This window comes from Canis lupus, chromosome 17 (genome assembly GCF_011100685.1).
Source record: "Canis lupus familiaris isolate Mischka breed German Shepherd chromosome 17, alternate assembly UU_Cfam_GSD_1.0, whole genome shotgun sequence".
Classification (NCBI taxonomy): domain Eukaryota; kingdom Metazoa; phylum Chordata; class Mammalia; order Carnivora; family Canidae; genus Canis; species Canis lupus.
The window spans coordinates 33624157-33647602 of record NC_049238.1 but is presented as its reverse complement, the minus strand read 5'-3'; the positions used below and the strand labels follow the sequence as shown (position 1 = coordinate 33647602).

At 40.2% G+C, this 23446-nt stretch overlaps 1 long non-coding RNA gene across 18 annotated transcripts in view; it reads left to right on the top strand.

The window, feature by feature from the left end:
- Positions 1 to 23446, top strand: part of LOC102151150 — a 653134-nt gene that overhangs the window by 28327 nt on the left and 601361 nt on the right. The window contains exon 3 of one of the 18 annotated variants that reach the window (XR_005372362.1): positions 8294 to 8453. The exons of 16 other annotated variants lie outside the window; for them this stretch is intronic. This is a non-coding gene — a long non-coding RNA (uncharacterized LOC102151150). The remainder of the gene's footprint in view (positions 1 to 8293; positions 8454 to 23446) is intronic. One more of the 18 variants, XR_005372363.1, reaches the window with a different exon arrangement.

The window sequence follows — 23446 nt, the reverse complement described above, 5'->3', positions numbered from 1 at the left end:
TCTTAAGATTTGTATGTGGGATGCCTGGGTGGCTCAGCGGTTTAGCACCTGCCTTCTGTCCAGGGTGTGATCCTGGAGACCCAGGATTGACTCCCACCTCAGACTTCCTGCATGGAGCCTGCTTCTCCCTCTGCTTATGTCTCTGCCTCTCCCTCTCTCTATGTCTCTCATGAATAAATAAATAAAATATTTTTCAAAAAAGATTTTTGTGGGAGACTAGAGAGTTTTATTTAAATTCTCCTTGGCATTCAAGTACCTAATTATCATCAATATCACTTCAACTATGACAACATCAATAAAAAACAAGCAAATAAACAACCCTTGAAGGTATCCAACTCCGACATCTCAAGCCATAACTTGAAGAATTCTCAAGTGTTGTGATGGAAGTCCATTAAAGTTGGTACAGAATTTGATATAGGTCATGTTGGCTAATCTGGAAACCTTATTTTGCTGAAAGACTATCTTATTATAAGCTACCATTAATGTGGGAAATGAGGTTGTTTTGATGATTAAGGCATTTTCTTTCATATATCATTTGATCTTTAAATGTTATCTTTGGTCTTACAAATAGACAAATCAGTGGTTATGGAGTGTTGAGTTAGCTAATATTTGCAGCAGGTCAAACTAAAGTGATGGCTATTAACAATATTCTATTTAATGTATAGCCCCAAAGCAACTAGTTAGTAAGCAAACCACCTCACATTCATTATATGTGGCCTGTCTGATAATAATCTGTAGCTGATATTCTTAGATACATAACATATGTAAAAAGAAAGTCATTCTCTCAAAGACATAGCTGATTGGAATGATCTGTTTTGAAAGATTTTCTGACTATGGAGAAGGCTCTGCTGAGTCACTGCCAATAAGAGGAGCTACTCCAGTGTTAGAGAGGGAGGATCAGTGCTATTAATATGCTCATCAGCTCCCCAAGAAGCTAAGGGCATGCATTTTGGAGGTAGTTTATATCCATGACCCTGATATTTTTCTTTCTATGATATAGAAATTATTGAATCAAGGTTCTAAGCAACTCAGCAGACCTTTTGAACTAGCAGTGCTAGTTTCAGAGTAAAGATAATCCAGGTAATTTCTTTTCTTGGCTTCTGTGATGCCAGCTTCTCATGTTTGATTTCCCACCTCCATGTCACTGGATATCCCCTATCAGTCTCTTGACTCACTCCATCTTCTTTGCTTGACCTCCAGACTCTTTCCTGGGTTCTCTTTTCTAGCTACACTATCTCCCTGGTAGATTTCATTTAGTCGCATCATGTTAATACCATCTATATGCAGATGACTCCCGAATGTAAGACTGCAGTCTTGACTTTTCCTTGTGCAGCAGGCTCATAAATCAAACTGCTTACTTGTCCAATTGCCTCCATGACTTGAATGTCTAATAGGCATCTTCATTGTAATGAGTCTCAAACAACTCTATTCTCTCTCTACTCTTCCTTCTCCCTAAACTGTTCTCCCAGTTTCTTCCTCAGAAAGTGACATCATCCCAGTTTCTTAAGATAAAAACTTGGGAATCATTCCATTCTTTTCTTTGTGTGTCACATCTAGTTAATCAGTTCCATCTCTGGAATATATCTCCAATATGTTCATTTCTTCCATTTCTACAACTGTCACCGTCAGGTCAAACAATCAGAAGCTCTCATCTGCACTATTTTAATGGTCTCTTAAGTCTTATTTCAGCTTCCATTTTTGTCCTACTCTAATCCTTTCTCCAAACAGCAGCCAGAATAAATCATAACTTAGGTCATATCATTTCCCTTCTTAACACCCTCAATGGTTTCTTATGGAATTTAGTATAAAATTCAAACTACTTCTCTTTTAAGATTTATTTATTTGAGAGGGAGGGAGGGAGAAAGAACATGAGTGGGAGGGGCAGAGGGAGAGGCAGAGAGAATCTCAAGCAGACTGCCCTGAGCATGGAGCTTGATATGGGGCTCCATCTCACGACCCTGAGATCATGACCTGAGTCAAAACCAAGAGTTGGATGCTTAACTGACTGTGCCATCCAGGCACCCCCAGACTATTTTCCATATATGTATGTATGTATGTAATCTCTACAACCAACACAGGGCTTGATCTCATGACCCCAAGATCAAGAGTTGTATGCTCTTCCCACTGAGCCGACCAGGTGTCCCAAGATTACTTTCTTACTTTAAAACCCTATATGAGGGCAGCCCGGCTCCCTGCATGGAGCCTGCTTCTCCCTCTGCCTGTGTCTCTGCCTCTCTCTTTCTCTCTCTCTCTCTCTCTCTGTGTCTAATGAATAAATAAATAAAATCTTAAAAAAAAGACCCTATATGATATGGTTATGCTCATCTCTCTGACTCAACTCTTCCTTCTCTCTCTTGCTTTCTGTGCTTTCACCACATGAGCCTTCCTCTGGTTCCTTAAACACACCAGGTTCATCCCCACCTCACAGTGTTTGCACTTGCTGTCTCTTCTGCCTGGAACTGTCATATTAAAGAACTTCACATGACTGGCTTCTTTTCAATATTCAGGTTTCAGCTCAAATATTATTTTTATAGAGATAATTTATTCATAACAGGAATCATTCATTTATTTCTCCTTTAGTTGCTATCTCTCATGTCACCCTGCTTCCTTTTTAAAAAAAGATTTATTTATTTATTGGAGAGAGAGGAGAGAAACCAGGGAGCCCCACGTGGGGCTTGATCCTAGGACCCCGGGACCATGACCTGAGCTGAAGGTTGACGCTTAAGGTTGACCCAGGCACCTCACCTTGCTTCCTTTTCTTAGTGTTTATCACGTACTGGGTACAAATTTTGTATGTCACATATTCAAGCAAGCAAAAGAAATGGAAATTTCCTTGTTTTTAATAATGACTACAGTAAGCTAAGCTAATGTCACAAACAGCCTCAAATTTCAGTGGCTTGATACAATAAAGTTGATTTCTTGTAGAGTAGAATGGGAGATTATGGGCAGGAAGGCAGGGGAAGGAGTGTCTGATCTGTTACTACTTCTTGTCCACTCTGATCTCCTTTGAGTGGTTGCAGACTTGTCTGTTGTTATCAGCCACATGCCTTCTAGTTGGGCCCATGCCAATCACTCAGCATCCTTTTTGTGTAAGGCAGTTTGCCTCTCCTGGTCCACTGGTGCTGTCTCAGACAACTCTGTGCCCTTATTTGGATTATGGAAATCTTTATGATACTTTCCCATACCATTCTTTGCTGACATATACTGGGGTAGGGTGGTCGCAGGACAGCCATGCTGGGTTTTCTTTCTGAGGGTACAGGCCAGCTTCCATTCTACTCTGTAGGGAACACTCTCTGCTGTGGGGGACATAATGTGAGTTTGTAAGAAATTCTCAGCTCTCAGATTCCTGAAACTAATTGGGGGCTCTATCTTCGCCCAACTAAAGTTTCTTTTCTGAGACGGGCCAGGAGGAAAGGCCTCTGTTTATGGCACCTTCACCAATAATTTTCTCTCTTGCTTTTATCTCCCAGTTTTGAAGCTGTTTCCTTCAACTGAGAAAAATCTTTGATCTTCTCTTTATGTGGTGAGAAAGCTGACATCTCATCTCTTTTTTTCCCCCAAACTGTGTTTATGGATAAACTCTGTGTCCTCTACTTCCAGACTTTTCTTCTTGATGTTCAAGGCCAAGTTTTTTGAAATTAAACAAAACAAGGCAAAATAAAGCATTTCCTCTCCAAACATCTTGATGTGAAATACTATTGTCTCTTCTATGAGAAGAAAAGAATCGATGCATAGACTCAAAGCCACCAAGAGTAGTGCCAGTAGAAAGGGACCTCTGCTTCTGAAAGGGCATAAGGGAGTGTGAGGGTGAAATTAGGTTGGCTGTGGAAATGAGAAACTGCCGTGAAGGTCTCAGACTATTACTTCTCCACCATATCTCGTGTATGAGCTCGTTTCCCCCAGAACATAATCTCCACATGAGCAAAGATCTTGATGATCTTATTTATTACTTACATATTTCTGGGACTTAAAATAGTGCTTGTACTAAGTAAATATTTATTAATTAATCAATTTACAGTGATTAATTAATATTTGCTGGATGAACAGAACAAAGGCTTTGGCATTTTCCTGAGCTTCAGTTTAAGCTATGACTTCTGTCTGCTTATGTCGTCCTATTTCTATATCCCTTGAATAACTGTGGATCACCAACTGAGGTATGCTGACATATGAGGAGCTCTGAGCAGACCCTCTCTTTAGACTTAGCCGTGTAAATACTCTAAAGACTGAATTCAGTTACCAGGGAATGCACCTGGACTGCTAACACAGACCTAAGAACGTCCCTTCTAATGATAAGCACTGAAACAAAGTGAGATTTTGTTATCTAAAAATTAATATGACTCAAGAAGTTAGAACTAGAATATATCCATGTTTTATATATAACATATTTCCTTCACATTATTTTAACTTCTGTAACATTAAAATAAACTGAGCATGACAGTCCTCTTACTCAGACTAAAGCAACTTATGAACATGCCATTTCATATTGTTTAAAGGAAGTAAATGCTTTACAAAATTTGGAGGGAGAAGACAAAGAAAGGAAATCCACTTCTTTGGTCCACTTTTGAGGCAAAGATTTTGCTCCCTCGTCACAATCAGACCCTGATATGGGGCTCCACACTCTTCCACAGATGTCTCCTTACCTGCAGTGTGTGCCCAGTCTTCCCAAACCGGCCAGGATCTTCTGTTTTTCCATCACCTTGGCCATTCTATTCCCTCAGCCATTCTTCCACTTTGGGGCCCAGCCTAAATTCCACTTACTCTTTAATACTTTACCTCTTCCTCTTCCTCCCTGTTAGAATTAACTTCCTTTGATTTTTATACCTCTGTTTATCATGTATTTCATTCTACTTTGGGTTTGTGATTTGGTGGCAAGTGGTGCTCTTTTACTAGCGTGCAAGCCTCTGGAGAGGCTTTGCTCACCACGTCCACCGTAGCACTTTGCACTCTGCAAATAATTATTAATGCTGTCATTCGGGAAATACTTAAGTGTTTACCACATTTCAGGAACTGACCTTGGCATGTAATATAGCTAGCTAGACAAAGATCTAGCTTGTGGCTAAACAAAAGTCTATGTTACATTATTATTTCAGTTAAATTGACTTGGGTTGTACTTCAATATTGGAAGACAGATGGTTTTCTCTTTTTTAAAATTTTTGAAACTTATATTTTTTGATTGTATGTCATCCCCAGATTTATTCATATTTCTGCCCTATTTTCATTGTTCAGAAATGGAGCTGAATCTTTTATACACATGAACACATAGAGGCACTTCTTCCAGTGTAGGAAGGAGTTGGGGTGAAAGTTTCCATCTATGTTTACCCTCTGCTATCTTGGCTTTAGTTTGAATTGCTTTATCAGGCTGAGAGTCCCGTCTAAAACATTTATTTATGGAATACATATTTATTGAGCACCATCTATGCATAAGTCACTGTGACCATTTCTCCTTAGGTGTGCTTTTTTCTCATAGGAGGCACTATCTAATTTAAGTGAACATCTCCAGTCTTGCATTCAGAGCTGGTAGTGACTGAAAGGATGAAGCCTCCTGGTCATAGCTGATACTATTGAGGTGGAACTAGAATTCAGGACACTTGATTTCCAGTCCAAAATTTCTTTTCATTTTACTAATGTCTCATCATTTCATTATGCCAATTATTTTCAAATGCAATGATAGTAACAAACTTCAGCTTTCCATGATTATTACTATTACAGGCCAACTTGCTGAATAGTAATAATTAAATAAAAGTCATTTCACATTAAAAATAAAATAATACCCTTTTTCTTATCAATATTTAGTCTTGGCACAAAGTAGCATAAACCATCCCACTTTTGAAGGGATTATTAATTTTCTGCCAAGCTTATCCACACATTGACTGTATTAACTTATTAATTATGAAATTGCTAGTTGCTAAAAGTTCCTGAAGTTTCTGTGGTTGAACCAATAGGGATTATTTAAATATTAACATTTCAGTGCAGGTGTTCAGTGGGAGGCCTTCCATGTAGTGATTCAGAGACCCAGGCTCTTTCCATTTGGTGGTTCTATCATTTCTTAGGAATTCAGAATCCTTTGCTTCCACCTTTTACATGGAAATGAGAGAGAACAAAAAATGTGTAGGAGATTTTTGTAGGCTAGATTTGAACTGAAGAACATCATGGCCCACAATCCACTGTCCAGGAAGCCATCATGTGGCCCAACTAGAGACAAAGAAAAGCTGGTGAGAGAATATGGTTTCTGCCTGCATGGCTGCTTCCTAGCAACAAATGCAGCACTATGGACTGGAGCAGGAATGTTCAATCTCTCCACTGCTCAAGCTAAATGGTGAAGCGAGTGGGGTCTGAATTCTCATGCCCCCAGCTTCTTGTTTCTTTTCCTTTTACCCCCTTCTGTGACCCTCCCTTCACCTCCTCCCTGGCCCTAGAGGTGCCCAGTCATCTGTCCTTCATCAGAAACTGCTTGCAGGAAGGAAGCGATGGCTATACTGAAGTCTCAGTGACAAAAGAGGCTCAATCTAGGGCTGTTTGCATTTTAACAGAAGAAAACCTCGTTTGATGTAAATAAAAAAATATGAAGCTCTAATAAGAGAATTTGAAAGCATGCAAAGTATTTGGAGGGAACAAGAAGCATGCAGTCCCTAAAATTAAACCACATGTTAGATCTGGCTGCGTCTTTCCTCACAGCCCAAAACAACCACAGGGCTCTTAAGCTCAGAGTGGATTTCTTTATTGTTTCATATAATTTGGAAACTTTCCACAAAAACAGGCTTTTAGGGCCTGAATTGTGTCCCCCGCCCCAAATTCTTATGTTGAAACCTTAGCCTCCATTGCCTCTGAATGTGGCTATAACTGGAGATAAGGCCTTTGAAGAGGTGACTGAGTTAAAATGAAGCCATAGGCATTGGCCCTAACTCAGTCGTATTGGTGGCCTCATAAAGAGAGGACATTAGGACATACAGACACAGGGCCTGTGCACAGAGTCAGGACCACATGAGGACACAGCAAGAGGGCAGCCACCAGCAAGCCAAGGAGGAGAGGCCTCAGAAGAAACCCCACCTTATATTTTTTGATTGTATGTCATCCCCAGATTTATTCATATTTCTGTCCTATTTTCATTGTTCAGAAATGGAGCTGAATCTTTTATACACATGAACACATAGAGGCACTTCTTCCAGTGTAGGAAGGAGTTGGGGTGAAAGTTTCCATCTATGTTTACCCTCTCCTTCGTCTTGGATTTGTAGTCTCCAGACTGGAGAGAAGTAAACCTTTGTTGTTGAAGCCACTCAGTTCGTCGTATTTTGTTATGGCAGTCTGAGAAGGCGAATGCACAGGTTCTTCCATTTTGCATATGGAGCAGTGTTTTTAGATATGAAAGGGGGCTAGAGGATAGTTGGGAGCAAGGAGTCTTGGTTTGTAAAGGAAGCGCAGGTTAGTAGAAGAGCCGAACAGTTGAGAACGAATGAGTGCCAAGGGTATAATCTGTGAGATGTTCTCCAGAACAGTGAATCTGCATTGTCAGCTCTGAGGTAATCGGGTGATCAGGTACATTTGCAATTGTTTCCATTTGTGTTTCTTTGGACTGGTTTATCTTAAGATACGCTGGGGGAATTGAAAGATTCCTGCTTTAACACGTGGGAAATAAAAAAATCTGGTTAAATAAAAAACGTCTTGCCCTAAACTGTATCAAATACCCAGCTACCAATACATAAGTAGAAGATTCAAATTTAAATTTTCATTTGAAAGATGGCACTGTGGTCAGTTCACTCATTCTGCAGCCTTGGACTGCTTTCTATTCTTTTCTGTCTCTTCTCTTCTCTAGGAGCGAGGGAGAGGAGAGGAGGAGAGGGAGGACGAGGAGGAGAGAGGATGAGGGGAGGAGCTGGAGGGAGGGGGGGAGGGAGGGAGGGAGGGAGAGGGAGGGAGGGAGGGAGTGGGAGGGGAGTAAGGAGGAAGGAAGGAGTACAAGGAAGGAACGTAAGGAAGGAATGAAGGGGGGGACATTTCGTTTTTGCTTTCTGTCTGTATTGAGGCTTCTCTTCTGCTTTTTTATTTCTTTCTTTCTCTTTCTTTCTTTCTTCTTTCTTTCTTTCTTTTCTTTCTTTCTTTCTTTCTTTCTTTCTTTCTTTCTTTCTTTCTTTTCTTTCTTTCTTAGTAGACAGAGCCTCAAGTCTGAGTTCTTTTTAGCTTCTGAAACTCAGCAATTGCCAGAATATTTTTTAGCACCCAATGTTGAGTTCAGGACTCTAAAGTGCCTTCAAGCATGCCAAGCATGGGTTGACAAAATATTTCTTCTTTCTTGCAGACATACCAGTGGCTCTGGGCCTTTTCTAGGAAGCAGTGTTCAAGAATTCAAACCTAATCACAAATCCCCTGTGGGTGGACAGGAGAAAGCAGACATCTGGCATCCAGAGATAGGAAACAGAAGCAACATGGTCCTGTCAAGTAGCTTTCTACAATGCCTTGTTAGAATTCAATTCTCTTTATCTTAAGAAGTAGTCATGAGCTGCTTAATTTGAGATTTTTTGGAAAGCAAATCATACTTTTGGCAAAAAACAAAAAAGTGTGTCAACCATCTGGCTAAATCAAAGTCATCAGCGTAGAAAATGGAGCTTGTGCAATGGAAAGAGGCTGTGTGGTATGGGAGAATGAAATCTGAATCGGGGTTCTGGTTCCCACCCTGCCACCAGCTGCTTATGTGTCCTGGCTCAATCACTTAACCTTGGATTTTCCTCACCTGTTCTAACAGAGTGGGTCTTGGTAGGACTAAGCTGGGACTCTTGGTGAATAGAGTTAGGAGACATTGCTAACCCCAAGTATCTATTAACAACCACTTACTTGCAAAGGGCCTAGGAGAAAAGGACTTCATTGCTCTCCACAGCTGGGTTTCAAACATTTGTAGACATGTCTAATCTGGTTGGTACATGTGTAATGTCTCTGATTTGAGTCCTATCCTAGGTGAGTGATAAAAGCCACAGAGAGAGAACTAAACAGAAGGAAGAAGGAGTTGGGCAAGGAGAACCTGATTTTAAAATGAGACATACATCACTGGGTACTATGCAGTAGCAGAATCTCGAACTCATCTAGTTATCCTAGGACAAAGCTTTCCTTTGTGAATTTAAGGTGCTGTATCAATAAACTTTTTGAAGATCCTTCCTCCCATAGCTGGGTATGATATAGAAGGAACAGTACCCTTCTCATTTTGGAAGAAGGGCTTGTTCTTATGGGTCAGGACCACATTTCACCTCCATGACACCATCATGGGATGGGAACCATGGCAGTGGCCATGACCACACATCTAAGTCATGAATACATATAAGCATCCTGAGGGTTACAGGGGAAAGAGGAAATGGTAACATCTAAAAGACAAGCCTTCCTATCATCAGAAAGATAAAGGCTTAGAGCCTTTGAGATTTAGGTAGATAGAAATATTCAGCTTCCATGTAAGAGGATGTGGTTGGAGACATGACCTTTCAACTCGATTCCAATTCTAATCTTCAGTATTTCTCAGAACCTGAGGGAGAGTTCAACCTAAACTCTCACAAATGTAATAATAGTGATAGTGTTTGTTGAGACACCTACCTTGTGCAGGCATTGTGATAACTACATTCACAGTGAGTCTGATAGATAGAAGACAGTAAACTCAGTTTAAGATGAAGAATCTGTGGGCAGCCCGGGTGGCTCAGTGGTTTAGCGCCACCTTCGGCCCAGGGCGTGATCCTGGGGTACCAGGATCAAGTCCCACATAGGGCTCCCTGCGTGGAGCCTGCCTCTCCCTCTGCCTGTGTCTCTGCCTCTCTCTCTCCGTGTGTCTCTCATGAATAAATAAATAAATCTTAAAAAAAAGATGAAGAATCTGGAAAAAAGTTAATTTGCCAAACTTAGTGAGCAAGTGGTATTCAGATACTTCTGATCCCAGATCTTATGCTCTTTCTACTCTACCACGTCCTGGGGGCAGGGATTGTTTTGGGATGGCCTTTTGACTGTAATTCACAGGATGCCCAGAAGATGTGGCTTTCCCCAGGAAGCCACCATGTCAGAGCCCTGAGGTGAGATTTCCAGGGAGAAGGATGAGCCAGGACAAGCTGCTGCAGAACCTTTACATCAGTGAGACACCCTGGTGGCCTCTGTGATTGCTCCAGGGTGAGGGCAGTGGAGGATGCCTCCACTGAGTTACATTTCTGGGCATTTTGTCATCAAGACCAGACCTAAATGAAGTAGTGAAATGGGAAGATAGTAATGGCCATGACAACAACAATAGCAGGAGCACCAACATTGTTTCATGCTAAAAGTTGAGTGAAATACTTTATAAATCTATTTCTCCCTTAATCCTTATTCTTCATGAATATCATTATTTTGCAGTTGAGGAAACAAGGGCACAGGAAGATTAAGCAAGTTGTTTGATTACGAAGTGCATAAGCGGCAGGCAGAGTGAGGACTTGAACCCAAGTAAATGGAGCCCCAAAGGGATTTATGCAGGGGTGCCTGGGTGACTCAGTTGGTCAAACGTCTGACTCTTGATTTTAGCTCAGGTCATGATCTCAGGGTCATGAGATGGAGCCCTGTGTCAGGCTCTGTGCTGAGTGTGGAGCCTGCTTAAGATTCTCTTTCCCTCTCCCTCTGCCTCTCCTCTCCATTCTCTCTCTCTCAAAAAAATGAAATGAAACAAAACAACAAAGCCAAAGGGATTTATGCAGAATCACTATCATGTCATGCCTCTCTAGAATAATACTCTCTTATCCTCTTCTTCCCTGAATCACCCACACCTCCTTCTTGCTCTGCATATGGGACCCTCTTCTGAAAGATCAATGGGCTCTAGTGCCCTCCAGCTCCAGCTGTGCTCCTCATTTATAATCCTACAGAAGACACTGCTTTGGGTCATATACTTCAGGGCTGCAGAGGAAAAAGTTGAGATTTTTTTGTGTGTTTTAAAACGTTTCTACTTTAGTCAACTGTTTATATTTACTTGTTCAATAATTAGTACAGGAAAAAGGCAGGTAAAAAAACAAAACAAAACAAAACAAAAACCCCCAAAAGGAAAAAGGTGATTTTCAGTAACCCCAGGAGGATCTGATCTGAGTTTTTATACTGATTGACTTGCTATAACAAGCTCAGTGAAGTAGTTGTGGATTAAATATTATAAAATGCAATTTCCTATAACAAATAGTGATTGCTAAATGCAATTTCCTACAACAGACAACTAGGTGAGTTTTATAGTCTCAAGGTTAGACTATAATACCCATTATATAAAAAATACTGCAAGAGACCTTTATGTAAAACTACTAAATTTTGTGATTGCAAAGTACAGAAAAAGTACAAATCTGACAAAAAAAAAAAAAAAAGCATTCTACCCTTCAACCTATCTTATGTTTGTATTCTTTGTGGCTTTAACTTAGCTGACTGGCAAATATTTTCTAGTTCCTCTGTTATCTATATAACAAGCTGTAATTTGCTCTGTGCAGAATATTGTCAAAGTTTCATGTGAAGAGTTCAAATCTTTTCAATCTCATAAAACTCTGTCAAAAAACTGGTGGTTTCTGAATTTCTTAGAAAAAAATTGTTTTAATTTCTTCCTCCAGCTTTGTTGAAGTGTAATTGACATATAACCTTGTGCAAATGTAAGGTGTACAATGTGATGATTTGGTATAGCTCTATGTTGGGAAGTGATTACCACTATAAAACTAGTTAACACTTCCATCAGTCACATAATTACCATTTTGTGTGTGTGTGTGTGTGTTGTGAAAATATTTACTCTTTCAGCAACTTTTGAATATATAAAACTCAATAATTGTTTTTTTTTTTAAACTCAATAATTGTTAACTGTAGTCACTGGCCTGTACATTAGATCCCCAGAACTTTAATTTTAATCAATGATTAATTAGAGCTTGGGGTTTATAATTTTTGACTTCTGTAGTGTAAATTTAAAAGATATTTGCATTTTGACTTGTCTCTAGTTGAGAAACTATATCTTTGATCCCCATCTAAAGGAATTTTGAGCATCACCCAAGGAAAAGTACTTTTTTGTGTGACTTTTCTCATGGTTTTTGAAATCCTGACATCCAGAAGTCCTTTCTGAAGCTGATCCAGCAGGTCAGGTAATATGGGCACCGTTTTCTCAAAGCTGACATGACAGTGAACAGGGAGGCCCAATGAAAAAGTGCAGAGGTTGGGAATATAGGCAATGGTGCACACATGGGGTTGCTGTAAGGTTGCATAAGCCAGAATATGAAACAGAGGGGATGCTGAGTCCTAGAATAATGACCATCTGGGCTTGAATTTCTTGATACTTCACTTTCTTTAATATATTCTGTGAAAAAACTATATTGATTGTGTGTTCTAGACACTGTGCTAGGATTATGGAAATAAAGGTTAGCAAAGTAGACCAGTTGTTCTCAAGGGACCTATGGCTTAATGGGGAAAACAGGTAAATGAGCAATTACGGAAAGGTGTGATAAGTGTCATGATGGAGAAAGTATGTATGGGAAAGGTGTTAGGAGAACAAAGCGGGGGCATCACATGGAGGTCAGGAAAGTGGCATTATCTGAGCCTTTCTCTTTGACCTATGAATTATTTAGAAGTGTGTTCATTAGTTTCCAAGTGTTTGGAGATTTTCCTGTTATCTTTGTTAATAATTTTTTTTTTGATTTTTGGTTTTATTCCATTTTAGTCACATAACATATTATGTAAGATTTTAATATTTTAATTCTTTTAAATTTATTGAGACCACAAGAATGTGGTCTATCTTGTTCTATGTTCTGTGGATACTTGAGTATTCTGCTGCTATTGGGTAGAGTGTTCTACAAATGCTGGTTAGATGTTGTTGATTTCTTTTACATCCTTCTGATTCTCTGTCTAGTTGTACTATTTATTAGCGTTTGAGGGGATGTTGCAGTTTGCAGCTACACTTGTGCAATTATTTCCTCTTTCAATTCCATCAGTTTTTACTGTACATACTTTGCAGCTCTGTGGTTTGGTGCACTTACATTTAGGATTGCTTTGTCCATTCATTCATTCATTCATTCGAGAGACACACACACACACACACACACACACACACACACACACACACACACAGAGGCAGAGACACAGGCAGAGGGAGAAGCTGTCTCCACACAGGGAGCCCGACGTGGGACTGGATCCCAGGTCTCCAGGATCACACCCCAGGCTCAAGGTGGCGCTAAACCGCTAAGCCACTGGGGCTGTCTGGATTGCTTTGTTTTACTGGTGAGTTGATCCTTTTGTTATTGTGTGATGTCCCTCTCTGTCTTTGGTGATTTTCTTTGCTCTGAGGTCAATTTTATCTGGTCTTAATATAGTCTTCTTTGCTTTCTTTTGATTAATGTTTGTGTGACATATCTTTTCCCACCTTGTTGCTTTCAACCTTTAACTTTTGGTCCTATTTGCATTTAATGTAATTATTGCTACAGTAAGGTTTAAATCTACCATTTATCTTTTTGCTTTCTGTTTTTCCTCTGTTAGAATTTTTCTTTTTCCTGTCCTCCTGTGGTTTACTTGAACATTTTATAGAATTCCATTTTGATGTTAACACCAAACCTATTGTGTTTTTGAGTATTTTTCTCTGTAGAGTGTTTCTAGTGGTTACTTTAAGTATTACACCACACATACTCACATGGACACACACTTATATGCACACACATTTACAGATACATGTGCATGCCCCCCCCCATCTTATCAAATCTCCTGGTGTCATCATTTTACCAGTTTTGCAGATAATGTAAAAATCTTAACTCCCTTTTGGTGTCTTTTTTTCTTATTTATAATAAAGATGTCTTAAATATTTCCTCTACATACATTCAGAACTGTATCAGCAAGTAGTATAATTTTTCTTTAACTATCAAGCATACATCAATTGTAGTTACCTATATTTCTGCTTATTATGTTCATTTTTGTTTGAAGATGTATTTATTTATTTGAGAAAGAGAGAGAGAGAAAGAGAGAGGGTACGAGGAGGAGTGGCAAAGGGAGAGAGAGAGGGAGAATCTCAGGTAGACTCCCCACTAAGGGCAGAGCCCAGCATGGGGCTTGATCCTAGGACCCTGTGATCATGACCTGAGCTGAAATCAAGAGTTGGCCCTTAACTGAATGAGCCACCCAGGTGCCCCCATTATGTTCTTCCTAGGGGATTCTTTGACTTCTCTGGAGAAAGACAACAAGGTGAAAAATATGTGACTGATCAAAGATTGTGACCTACCCTAGAATATTTTTTTTTTCTTGGAAGCTGCCATTTTCCTCAGGAACCCTCACTATAGCATGTAGCTCATGTTTTTATGCTGTGTGTGGGGGATTTGGCTTTTCTGTTTATGTGAGTTTTGATAAATACAACCAGGCTGTACACTTAGCTTATGTCCCAGCAGGCACTGGAGAGGCAAGTTTGTCAAATGTAAATTAACATATGTAATCTTAACATACTTCCAGTAACTGGTTTAATATGTGTGCTGTTGACAAAGAAGTCTCCCAGGTAATAAATGTTGAATGCTTAGGAATAAAACATAGACTTAAATCCCAGCCAGAAATTTAGCTCCTGAAGCCAAGATTTGGGCAAAGAGACAAAGTGGTTGTTTTGCTATTTTGTTTTCAACTCTGGATGATTAGTCAACTAGATAAAGAATCATAGAATGATAAAATCTTTTTCTAGTTGAGTTCTCATTAAAGAGAAGTTTGATTAAAAATAAAAAGGAATACATTAACTCATTTTAGGATAAGTATGTATATATAGTTATCATATATATGTAAATATATTTCAGAAAGGGGAAAAAAAACCCTCACTATTTTTGAATACTGTAATTGGCTCAGTCCTGAGGAGAAACAGTCTTTTTCCTTTTTTAATTGAAATATTATTGACATATAACATATTAGTTTTAAATGTGCAACATTATGATTCAAATATATATATTGCAAAATGATTTCCACAATAAATTTAGTGTCCATCACCACACACAGTTACAAATTTGTTTTTTCTTGTGATGAGAACTTTTAAGATCTACTCTCTTAGTAACTGCCAAATGTACAATACAGTGTTGTTAACTACGGTCACCATATGTACATTATATTCCCAGGACTTATTTGTAGAAACCCTGTCTTAATGAGTAAAAATGTTTAAAGTATGGAATGTTGGGATGCCTGGGTGACTCAGTGGTTGAGCATCTGCCTTTGGCTTGGGGCATAATCCCGGGATCTGGGATCGAGTCCTACATCGGGCTCCCTGCATGAAGCCTGCTTCTCCCTCTGCCTATGTCTCTACATCTCCCTCTGTGTCTCTCATGAATAAATAAATAAAAATCTTAAAAAAATAAAGTATGGAATATTTGGATGGATGTATAGTGTTAATACTTCGAAGAATTAATAACTAATGGAAGATTGCTGAACAAAAATCCTGATATATTGGTTTTAAGGAAAAAATAAGGTAATTGTCATTCAATGTTGATACACAAGGAAGTTTCTCATGTGCTGTAATTTGGTTACTGAATGAAAATAATATTTTCATTTATTATGTTAGTGCTATTAATCTGTCAAGAAAGTCTTCCTTTTTTATAGTTCATACTTCAAATTAAAGTATGTTTGAATTAAAGTTTCTCAACAGTGGCACTACTAGCATTGCAGTTGGGTGATTTTTATTTTATGGAGCTGCCCTGTACATTTGAAGATTTTTAGCAACATCCTTGGCATCTACCTACTATGTGCCAGTAGCAACCACTCCCACCCATCAGATGTGACAAATAAAATATCTGTAAGCATTGCTAAATGTCCCCTGGGGCAAACTTTATTCTTTTTGAAAATCGCTGATATAAATTATTGGAATAGCCAAACAGTGCAGTTAAAATGACTACATCTTATTGAACATCTGTTATTCTACAGTGAACATTAGAGAAACGATGCCTTGAAATCAGGGTCAGTGATGTTTAAGTAGGCCAAACTTGATGGCATCTGGGGAACTCCATTTCCCTGCTCATCCAAGGACTGAGTTTGGATGATTATAGCAGACTCCTTGGTTTATATAGGCTTTCATTTTCCTCTTTTCCTTGGCTTGGTTTTCCTTTCCTTGGGTTGGTAGATAGCCTATCTGCTCCAAGATAACTTAGAACAAAGTATACCTCATTATATTCTACATAATAGTTTAAGGATACCCATGTTGGCTAAATACATTGTTGATTTAATTACTGTGGCATTGAGTAAAAAGGTTGGACCACTTCTTTCTGAGTTAAGTGCTTTATTGACCTTTTCCTTATAGCTCTTCTTCACCCTAATGACACATTCACTAATTTTAAAAAGAGTAATTTCTCTCCAAAGATTGATAATTCAATTAACTATTTTGATCGAGGGAGAATTTATAAGTCTTTGCCAGTTGGGCTAATTGTTCATTCTAGGCTTTTAATTGTTCCCTGGCTAATTTCTTTTTAAGAGGAATCTGAACTAGCCTTTCTTTTGCTCATTAGGTGCTTGGCAGCTTCCCAAAGTAAGCAAGGGTTGACTTCTGGTATGTGGTTCTTAGTACACTGGAGATTTTTGTAACTCCTTGATGTCACCCACTGTCCTCTTGACTTCTTCTAGGCCCAGATTTCTTCCTTTTAGGATGTTCCTTGCCTTTTTTTCTGGGCTAATAACATAACTTTATTTATTTTTAAAAAAGATTTTATTTATTCCAGAGAGAGAGAGAGAGAGAAAGAGAGTGCAAGTGCACATGCATGAGCAGGGGGAGGGGCAGAAGGAGAGGGAGAATCTCAAACAAAATTCCTGTTGAGCATCTCACAACCCTGAGATCGTGACTGAGCTGAAATCAAGAGTCAAGGATACTTAACTGACTGAACTGCCCAGGTGCCCCTTGGGCTAATAACATACAAGCTCAAGTGAGGCTCAGGGCAGTGAAAATTATCAGCTTTTATTTTTACTGCGTTTAGTGTTGCCATTTTAATGTAAACTAGAAAATGGCCAATGTGGGGCATGTTCAGTGTAAGGATTGAGTGGGTAGGGAGTGCTCTAGGAAGTGACCAGACATTTTGGTTTGCCTGGGACTGAATGTTTTCCCAGGACATGGGACTCCCTTTGCTAAAATGAGGAAAGTCTCAGGCAACCTGGAATGACTTGGTCACTGTAGGGATACTACTGTAGTCCAGATGTCTCAGGATTCAGCAGCCTGTGTACTCAAATATGACCACATAGTCAGCAATACCTAAAAATCAATAATTCTGAATCCCTGCATCACAACTGCAGGAACCTAGTCTTCTGAAAGTCTCCCAGATTTTTCTTTTTTCTTTTCCAAAAGATTTTATTTACTTATTTGAGAGAGAGAGAGAATGAGCAGAGGGGAGGGGGGAAGCAGGCTCCCCAATGAACAGGAATCCTGACATGGGGCTCCATCCCAGGACTCTGGGATCATGGCCTGAGCTGAAGGCAGATGCTTAACCAGTTGAGCCACCCAGGTGCCCCTCCCAGATTTTTCTAGGAGTTTCCAGACAGTGTCTCATTTGTTCTCTGAAATGAGGGCTTCTCCCTCTCTCTCCTCTCACCCACTCCCTCATTTTCTTTCCTTACTTTTCCATTTTCCAGCAGTGGCCTGCAGCCTGCAGCCTGCCTAAAGGAATGCCTTCTGATTGCTACTATTGTTGGAAATGTCTTTGAAAATACTGGTGCACATTCTGAGCTGGTCTTTCTGCTGCTTTGTAGCTAGCTAGCTTTCTCCTGTGGGAGGTTCCAGATTCCAAAGCCTTCAGGCAATTCAGAATGCCCAGAAAGTCACAGGGTCCTTTTTACTCTTGGGTCTACTCCTCTTTTTTGCTGAACTTTGTTTCCTCCCTTCCTTCTATTATCCTTTTTATACTCCCCTCGCCGCTTATTCTCACATATTCCTATGCCTACAAAATGGAGAATCAGAACTGCCCATACAACACCAGGGGGCAGGGGGATGTGTGTGTGTGTGCGCGTGTGTGGTCTTTGTTATCTCTCCCACTCACTCAGAAGCTTCTTTTATGCTCAGCCAAGCCACTGTCTTATATAACTATGAAGTGGAAGGTTTTTCTAACCCAAGAGTTTCTTTTCAGCCCCCAGCTGCTTAATTAGAACCAGTTTAGGCTGTCCCTTGCTCCTGTGGCTATATGGTAGGAGTCTGGGCCTTTATCCATCAAATTCAGAGTTACCACATAGCCATCTGGACAGGTGGTAGGAGGTCAAGAGTACTGTCATGTGCTGCATCAATTGATGCACTGATGGTTTTAAAAGTACTGAATTACAAGGCTGGTATCAGTGACTCAAACTCTCATTTCTCTATTAGTCACCCCCACTGTAACTTGGGTCATTCTCATATCTTTTGTAAAAACAGCAGATGCAAAACAAGCTATCAGTTAGGAGAATTTTGGTTGTAGGGATCCCTGGGTGGCGCAGCGGTTTGGCACCTGCCTTTGGCCCAGGGCACGATCCTGGAGACCTGGGATCGAATCCCACGTCGGGCTCCCGGTGCATGGAGCCTGCTTCTCCCTCTGCCTGTGTCTCTGCCTCTCTCTCTCTCTTTCTCTGTGTGTGTGACTATCATAAATAAATAAAAAATTTAAAAAAATATTAAAAAAAAGAATTTTGGTTGTAGGTAGTATAAATTTTGATTCAAACTGGCCTAAACAAACACAACATTTATTATCTTGTAACAGTAAGTCTATGAGTAAGGTAAGCTTCAGAGTTGATTGATCAGTGGTTCAGAAACATCAAGAAGCCAGAATTGTCTCCATATCTGTGATATGTAATCATACGTTGTTTCATCTTTTCTTTTTAATGATATTATTTATTTATTCATGAGAGACACACAGAGAGAGGCAGAGACACAGGCAGAGCCTGATGCCAGACTCCATCCCAGGACCCTGAGCCAAAGGCAGACACTCAACTACTGAGCTACCTAGGTGTCCCCATTGTTTCATGTTTAGACTAGTTCTCCTCTTGGTTGCAAGATAGCCACCAATAGAAATTGGGAAAACCTGTGCCCTTGATTTCATGCTTTAGAAGAAAGAGAGAGGGAGAAGAAGATAGGGAGATTGGGAAAAGAAGGAGAGAGTGAGAGAGGGATGCCTTTCTCAAATATGGGATGAAAAGTCCTTTAATCTGATTGGACCTTTAGGTCAGTGAGATCACAGGTGAATGCCATCCACTGATTTGTTTAGACTAATTGGAGTCTATGCCCCAAGTGAGCTTCTCCAAGTCACGTGAAAGGTGGATGTGTAGTTGAACAAAATTGGGATTCCTTTAGGAAGGAGGAAGGAAGGAATGGAATGCTCAGTAGCCAACTGAGCAACCCCTACAAAGACAATTCCATTTTATGCCATTTCTCTATCCCTGTGATAGCCTTGGTGATTCTGGAACTTTTGTGATATCCTCACACTTTGGCAGTATGAAGAGTGTAAAGAGGGTGGGTTTTGGAATTCTGGGGACCTAAATTTGAGTTAATAGCTTTGTGGTCTTCTAATTGTCTGACTTTAGACAAGTAAGGTAACTTTCTTAAGCTTCTGTTTCCTTATCTGTTAAAGAGCTCAATGCTATTGATGATGGAACATTGTTGTGGGTATTTAAGATGTATGTAAAGTATTTATTATAGAACTGGGTACATAGTAACTACTCAAGTAATGTTAGTTTCTTTGCCTTCCCCTGCCCCATCCGTACCAATAAGCCATAACTGCCTATTGACTCCCCATCCCTACCCATCTTGGTCAGCTCTTAGAGACACTTATTTGCAATTTTTTCTTTTTTGGACTGTACTACTGGGCTGCCTTGGGCCATCCAGGGGGCCAGCAATGAGGGTTATATGTCTAGTAGTCACCTGTTCTAGGTGACACAGATTGTGTAGTATTTGGTTCTCAGTGTGTTTCCTGATGGGCTGGTAATCTAGGGGCTCAGGCCAAGACTCCATTCTATCTAACATTGGGTTCTGAACTTTCATGAGTGGGTCTTCTCTAGGATTGAGGGACTCCTTATTTAAAACTATACTCCTCTCTTCTTCATACCCAAAATTTCATCAGTTCTCTGGTATCAGGTTGCTATAGATAGAGCATGGGATTGCAGAGTGCAGACCACTTGGCTATTATTTCAGTGCAGGTTTGGTGAGGGACCTTGGACAAGTTACCATATGTACCCAGTTATGAAAGTAAGAGTTGCTACTTTCTGCCGGTCTTCAGGGAATGTGGGAGGATATATGAGAAAAAGAAAGGAATGCAGGGGAAAAAGAAGGGTCCTAGATTGGGACTGCAAAGGTTATGGGGTCATCTGCTGTCTTGTGTATGATCCTCACATCTCTCTGTGCCTCCATTTTCCAATTGGTAAAATGGGATAATAATAAATATTTGACTTCTTAGCCTAATGGGCAGAGTCAGAACAGCTGTAGCAGTCATGAGAGAAGAGAAGACGTGAAGTGGGTGAGATAATGTGTGCCTGGAGGCAAGCACAGGGAGGGAACAGAACAGGAGGTGGCTGTGTGGGGGTGATGTTAGCAGATGAAAGCAGAGTGGGAGCCACAGAGGTCCCAGCCTAGCTGTCTCTTTCAGGAGGTAAAATGGCTCCTGGTGAATAGTGGTGATAAATTGAGTTGGAAAGAAGTGAGGAGAAGTGGGAGGGCCTATAATGCCATAGAAAAAAATAAACAAGAGGGAATTGTTCCAGCCTGTTTGACATAAGTAGCCTATTTTCCTCTAAATTAAGGTTGGTCTCAGAAAGAGAGAACAAAGATCATCCAAATATAAGGCATAAAATGGAGGACTCAAGGAACAGTGAACAATCTCTTTACCATTAGCAGGAAAAAGTCAAAGCAGAGGTTATCAATGGGTTATGCTTTAGGTTCTTAGACTATACAAAGCAGTGGAATCCCTGTAAAGGCAAGGGAGAGGAAAAACATGCTTGAGGATGGTGTATTCCTGGAAGGTTCCACAGCTACTTTTACTTGTTAACCACAAGATAGTCATATGGCCACACATAGCTGCAAGGGAGGCTGGAATACAGCTGTGTGCCTGGTTAAAATTTCTATTACTATGGATACTGGTGGACGATTGGAATTCTCTGTCCCAAGGATTAAATAAGACAATGTGTGTGAAGCAATTAGCAGAGTGTGCAGGACAGAGTAGGCATTCAGTGTGTGTCAACTATTGTTTCCACCCATTAATTACATCAGGGGCAGAAAAAGTAAAATGCATGGCAAAGAGGATAGCATGGTAGTGGGGACAGAGGTGAATCCTTTTCTATTCCTGAAGCCCTCAGGAAAGAAGCTTCTTCTACATATCATATAACAGAGGTATGAAAAGAAATAAGAGTTTGACCAAAGATTGGAGGTTCACAGTTGTTCTTTAACATTTCTGTTTTGATAATTGATGTTTCAAAGGCAGATAATCAAAATGGAAATGTGCTATCCTGGAACAGGGAGTAGGGTAGAGATAAGGCTGAAATGTGTTTAGATGTTTTAAGGAACTTTTAAGTGTATTTACATAGCAACCTGGGAATGTTTTCCTTTCTTTCTTTTTTTTTTTTTAATTTTATTTATTTATTCACTAGAGACACACACACACAGAGAAACAGAGACATAGGCAGAGGGAGAAGCAGGCTCCATGCAGGAAGCGGGACACGGGACTCAATCTCGGACCTTTAGGATCATGCCCTGGGCTGAAGGCAGTGCTAAACTGCTAAGCCACCGGGGCTGCCCTGGTAATGCTTTTCTAATACAAATTCTGAGAGGGAATTAGACAATATGTATGAAAGGCTTTAAACTCCTAGGAGGATAAGTACTATGCAAATCTAAAGTGTGGGCATTATTAATAACAATAGTTTTAATATATGTCAAGTACTTTGCCCTTCAAAAGATGGGGGTGTTATGATCACAAGAAAGAGTGGGGGTAGGACACAGGAGTTCCCAGTGGAGTGGCCTGCCCTTTCCTAGTGGACTCACACCTACTGCCATCAGCTAATCTCACTGCTTAATCACGGGCCAGAAACACTTCCTTTTTCTGTTCCTTTTCTCTCCTCCCTCCCTACCAGAGGGAAGAATACTCCTCAATTTCCTTTTTTCCCCTTTCAAATCCCATGAGGAGTTTTGGCCCTTGATGTAGGCCTAACTGACTAGCAAAGCCAATACATTCTTGGAGCCTCTGTTTTTCTTCTGTAAAAATGTAACAATGGTACCTGTCCTTGGTGTATGCTCAGACCTAGAACTCTATCCTGCATTGGATTTCAAGCTAGAAAAAGTGTTTCCTACTTATCAATGCAGTTATTTTGGGTAAGCCATTTACCATCTTTATTTTATTTTATTTTTTTTTCATTTACCATCTTTAAACTGTTGGCTACTCTATTTAAAAAAATAAGTGATAATTAAAAGCAAGCTAAGAGGGTATTTGTGAGGATCAAGTCAAGCATACAGAAATGGTTCAACACACATAAAGCTCAGTACAAATGTTATTATCTTACAAGCAGAGTGGAGTTCCAGTTTACCAGGTAAGTGAGATACAGGAATACACTGCAGTTGATTCTGCTTGCAAATGCAAATTTGGTTGCCTCTGCCTTTTTAGGAATAAGGGTATTTCATAGAGTTATCCATTTATTTAATAATTCTAACATTTTTTGTGTGCCTATGAAGTATAAGCTTCTATCCATCCTAGGCATTGGGCACAACAATCCCTGCCCTCATGAAACTTAGTCATATGGGGGAGAGAGAAGATAAATAAATAATTAAATGTATAATTCTAAATTGTGATGTGCTGTGAAGGGAATTATTAGGGCTGTTGGTGGAGAATTCTGGAATGTGGGCTGAAGGGGGCTGCCTCTGTGTGCGCTTCTTAGATGCGGCTCTCTGAGCTGGAAGGAACCCTGAGACATCACCAGTCATTCCTCTCATCCTTGTTTGGAACTCCACTTAAGAGTCCCATGCTCAAGGAAGCGAATCTTATTTTAGAAGAGCTGCTTCATCATTGTTTTGTTGCTACCTGCCTTCTACCCTGCTCTGGGGAGAACATACCACTTCTTTTGCCCCCTTTCTGGGTCTGGGCCTTGGAATCTGTCTCCTACCACCTGCATCTCACCCTCAGCAGAGGACCAAGTCTCCTGGTTTATCAAGGAAAGGCCCTTGTCTACGCCTTCACCATGTAGCTACCAGGCCAGCTTCTGGGAGGCCAGCTCCGAAGCCTGCAGGCTGATGTATACCAGAAACAGTCATTTTGGAGCTGACTAGGTTTTTAGCAGGAAGCTAATGGAGACTGCTTTCTTCTCATGCATGCCTCCCTAGGAGAACTTGGCACTGCCTTAGGCCGGCCCACTCAGTATCTGCCTTTTGGATCAGGTGTTCTCCAGGGAGTCAGCCAGAAGCTTGTTGGCAATTTTTTCCTTTCTCAGCTTTAAACAAGTCTGCCCTCAGAGATAGACCAAGTAATTTCCATGAACTAGAACTGGGCAGTCACTTTGAAGGGTAAAATAAGTGGCAGGTGTTTACATG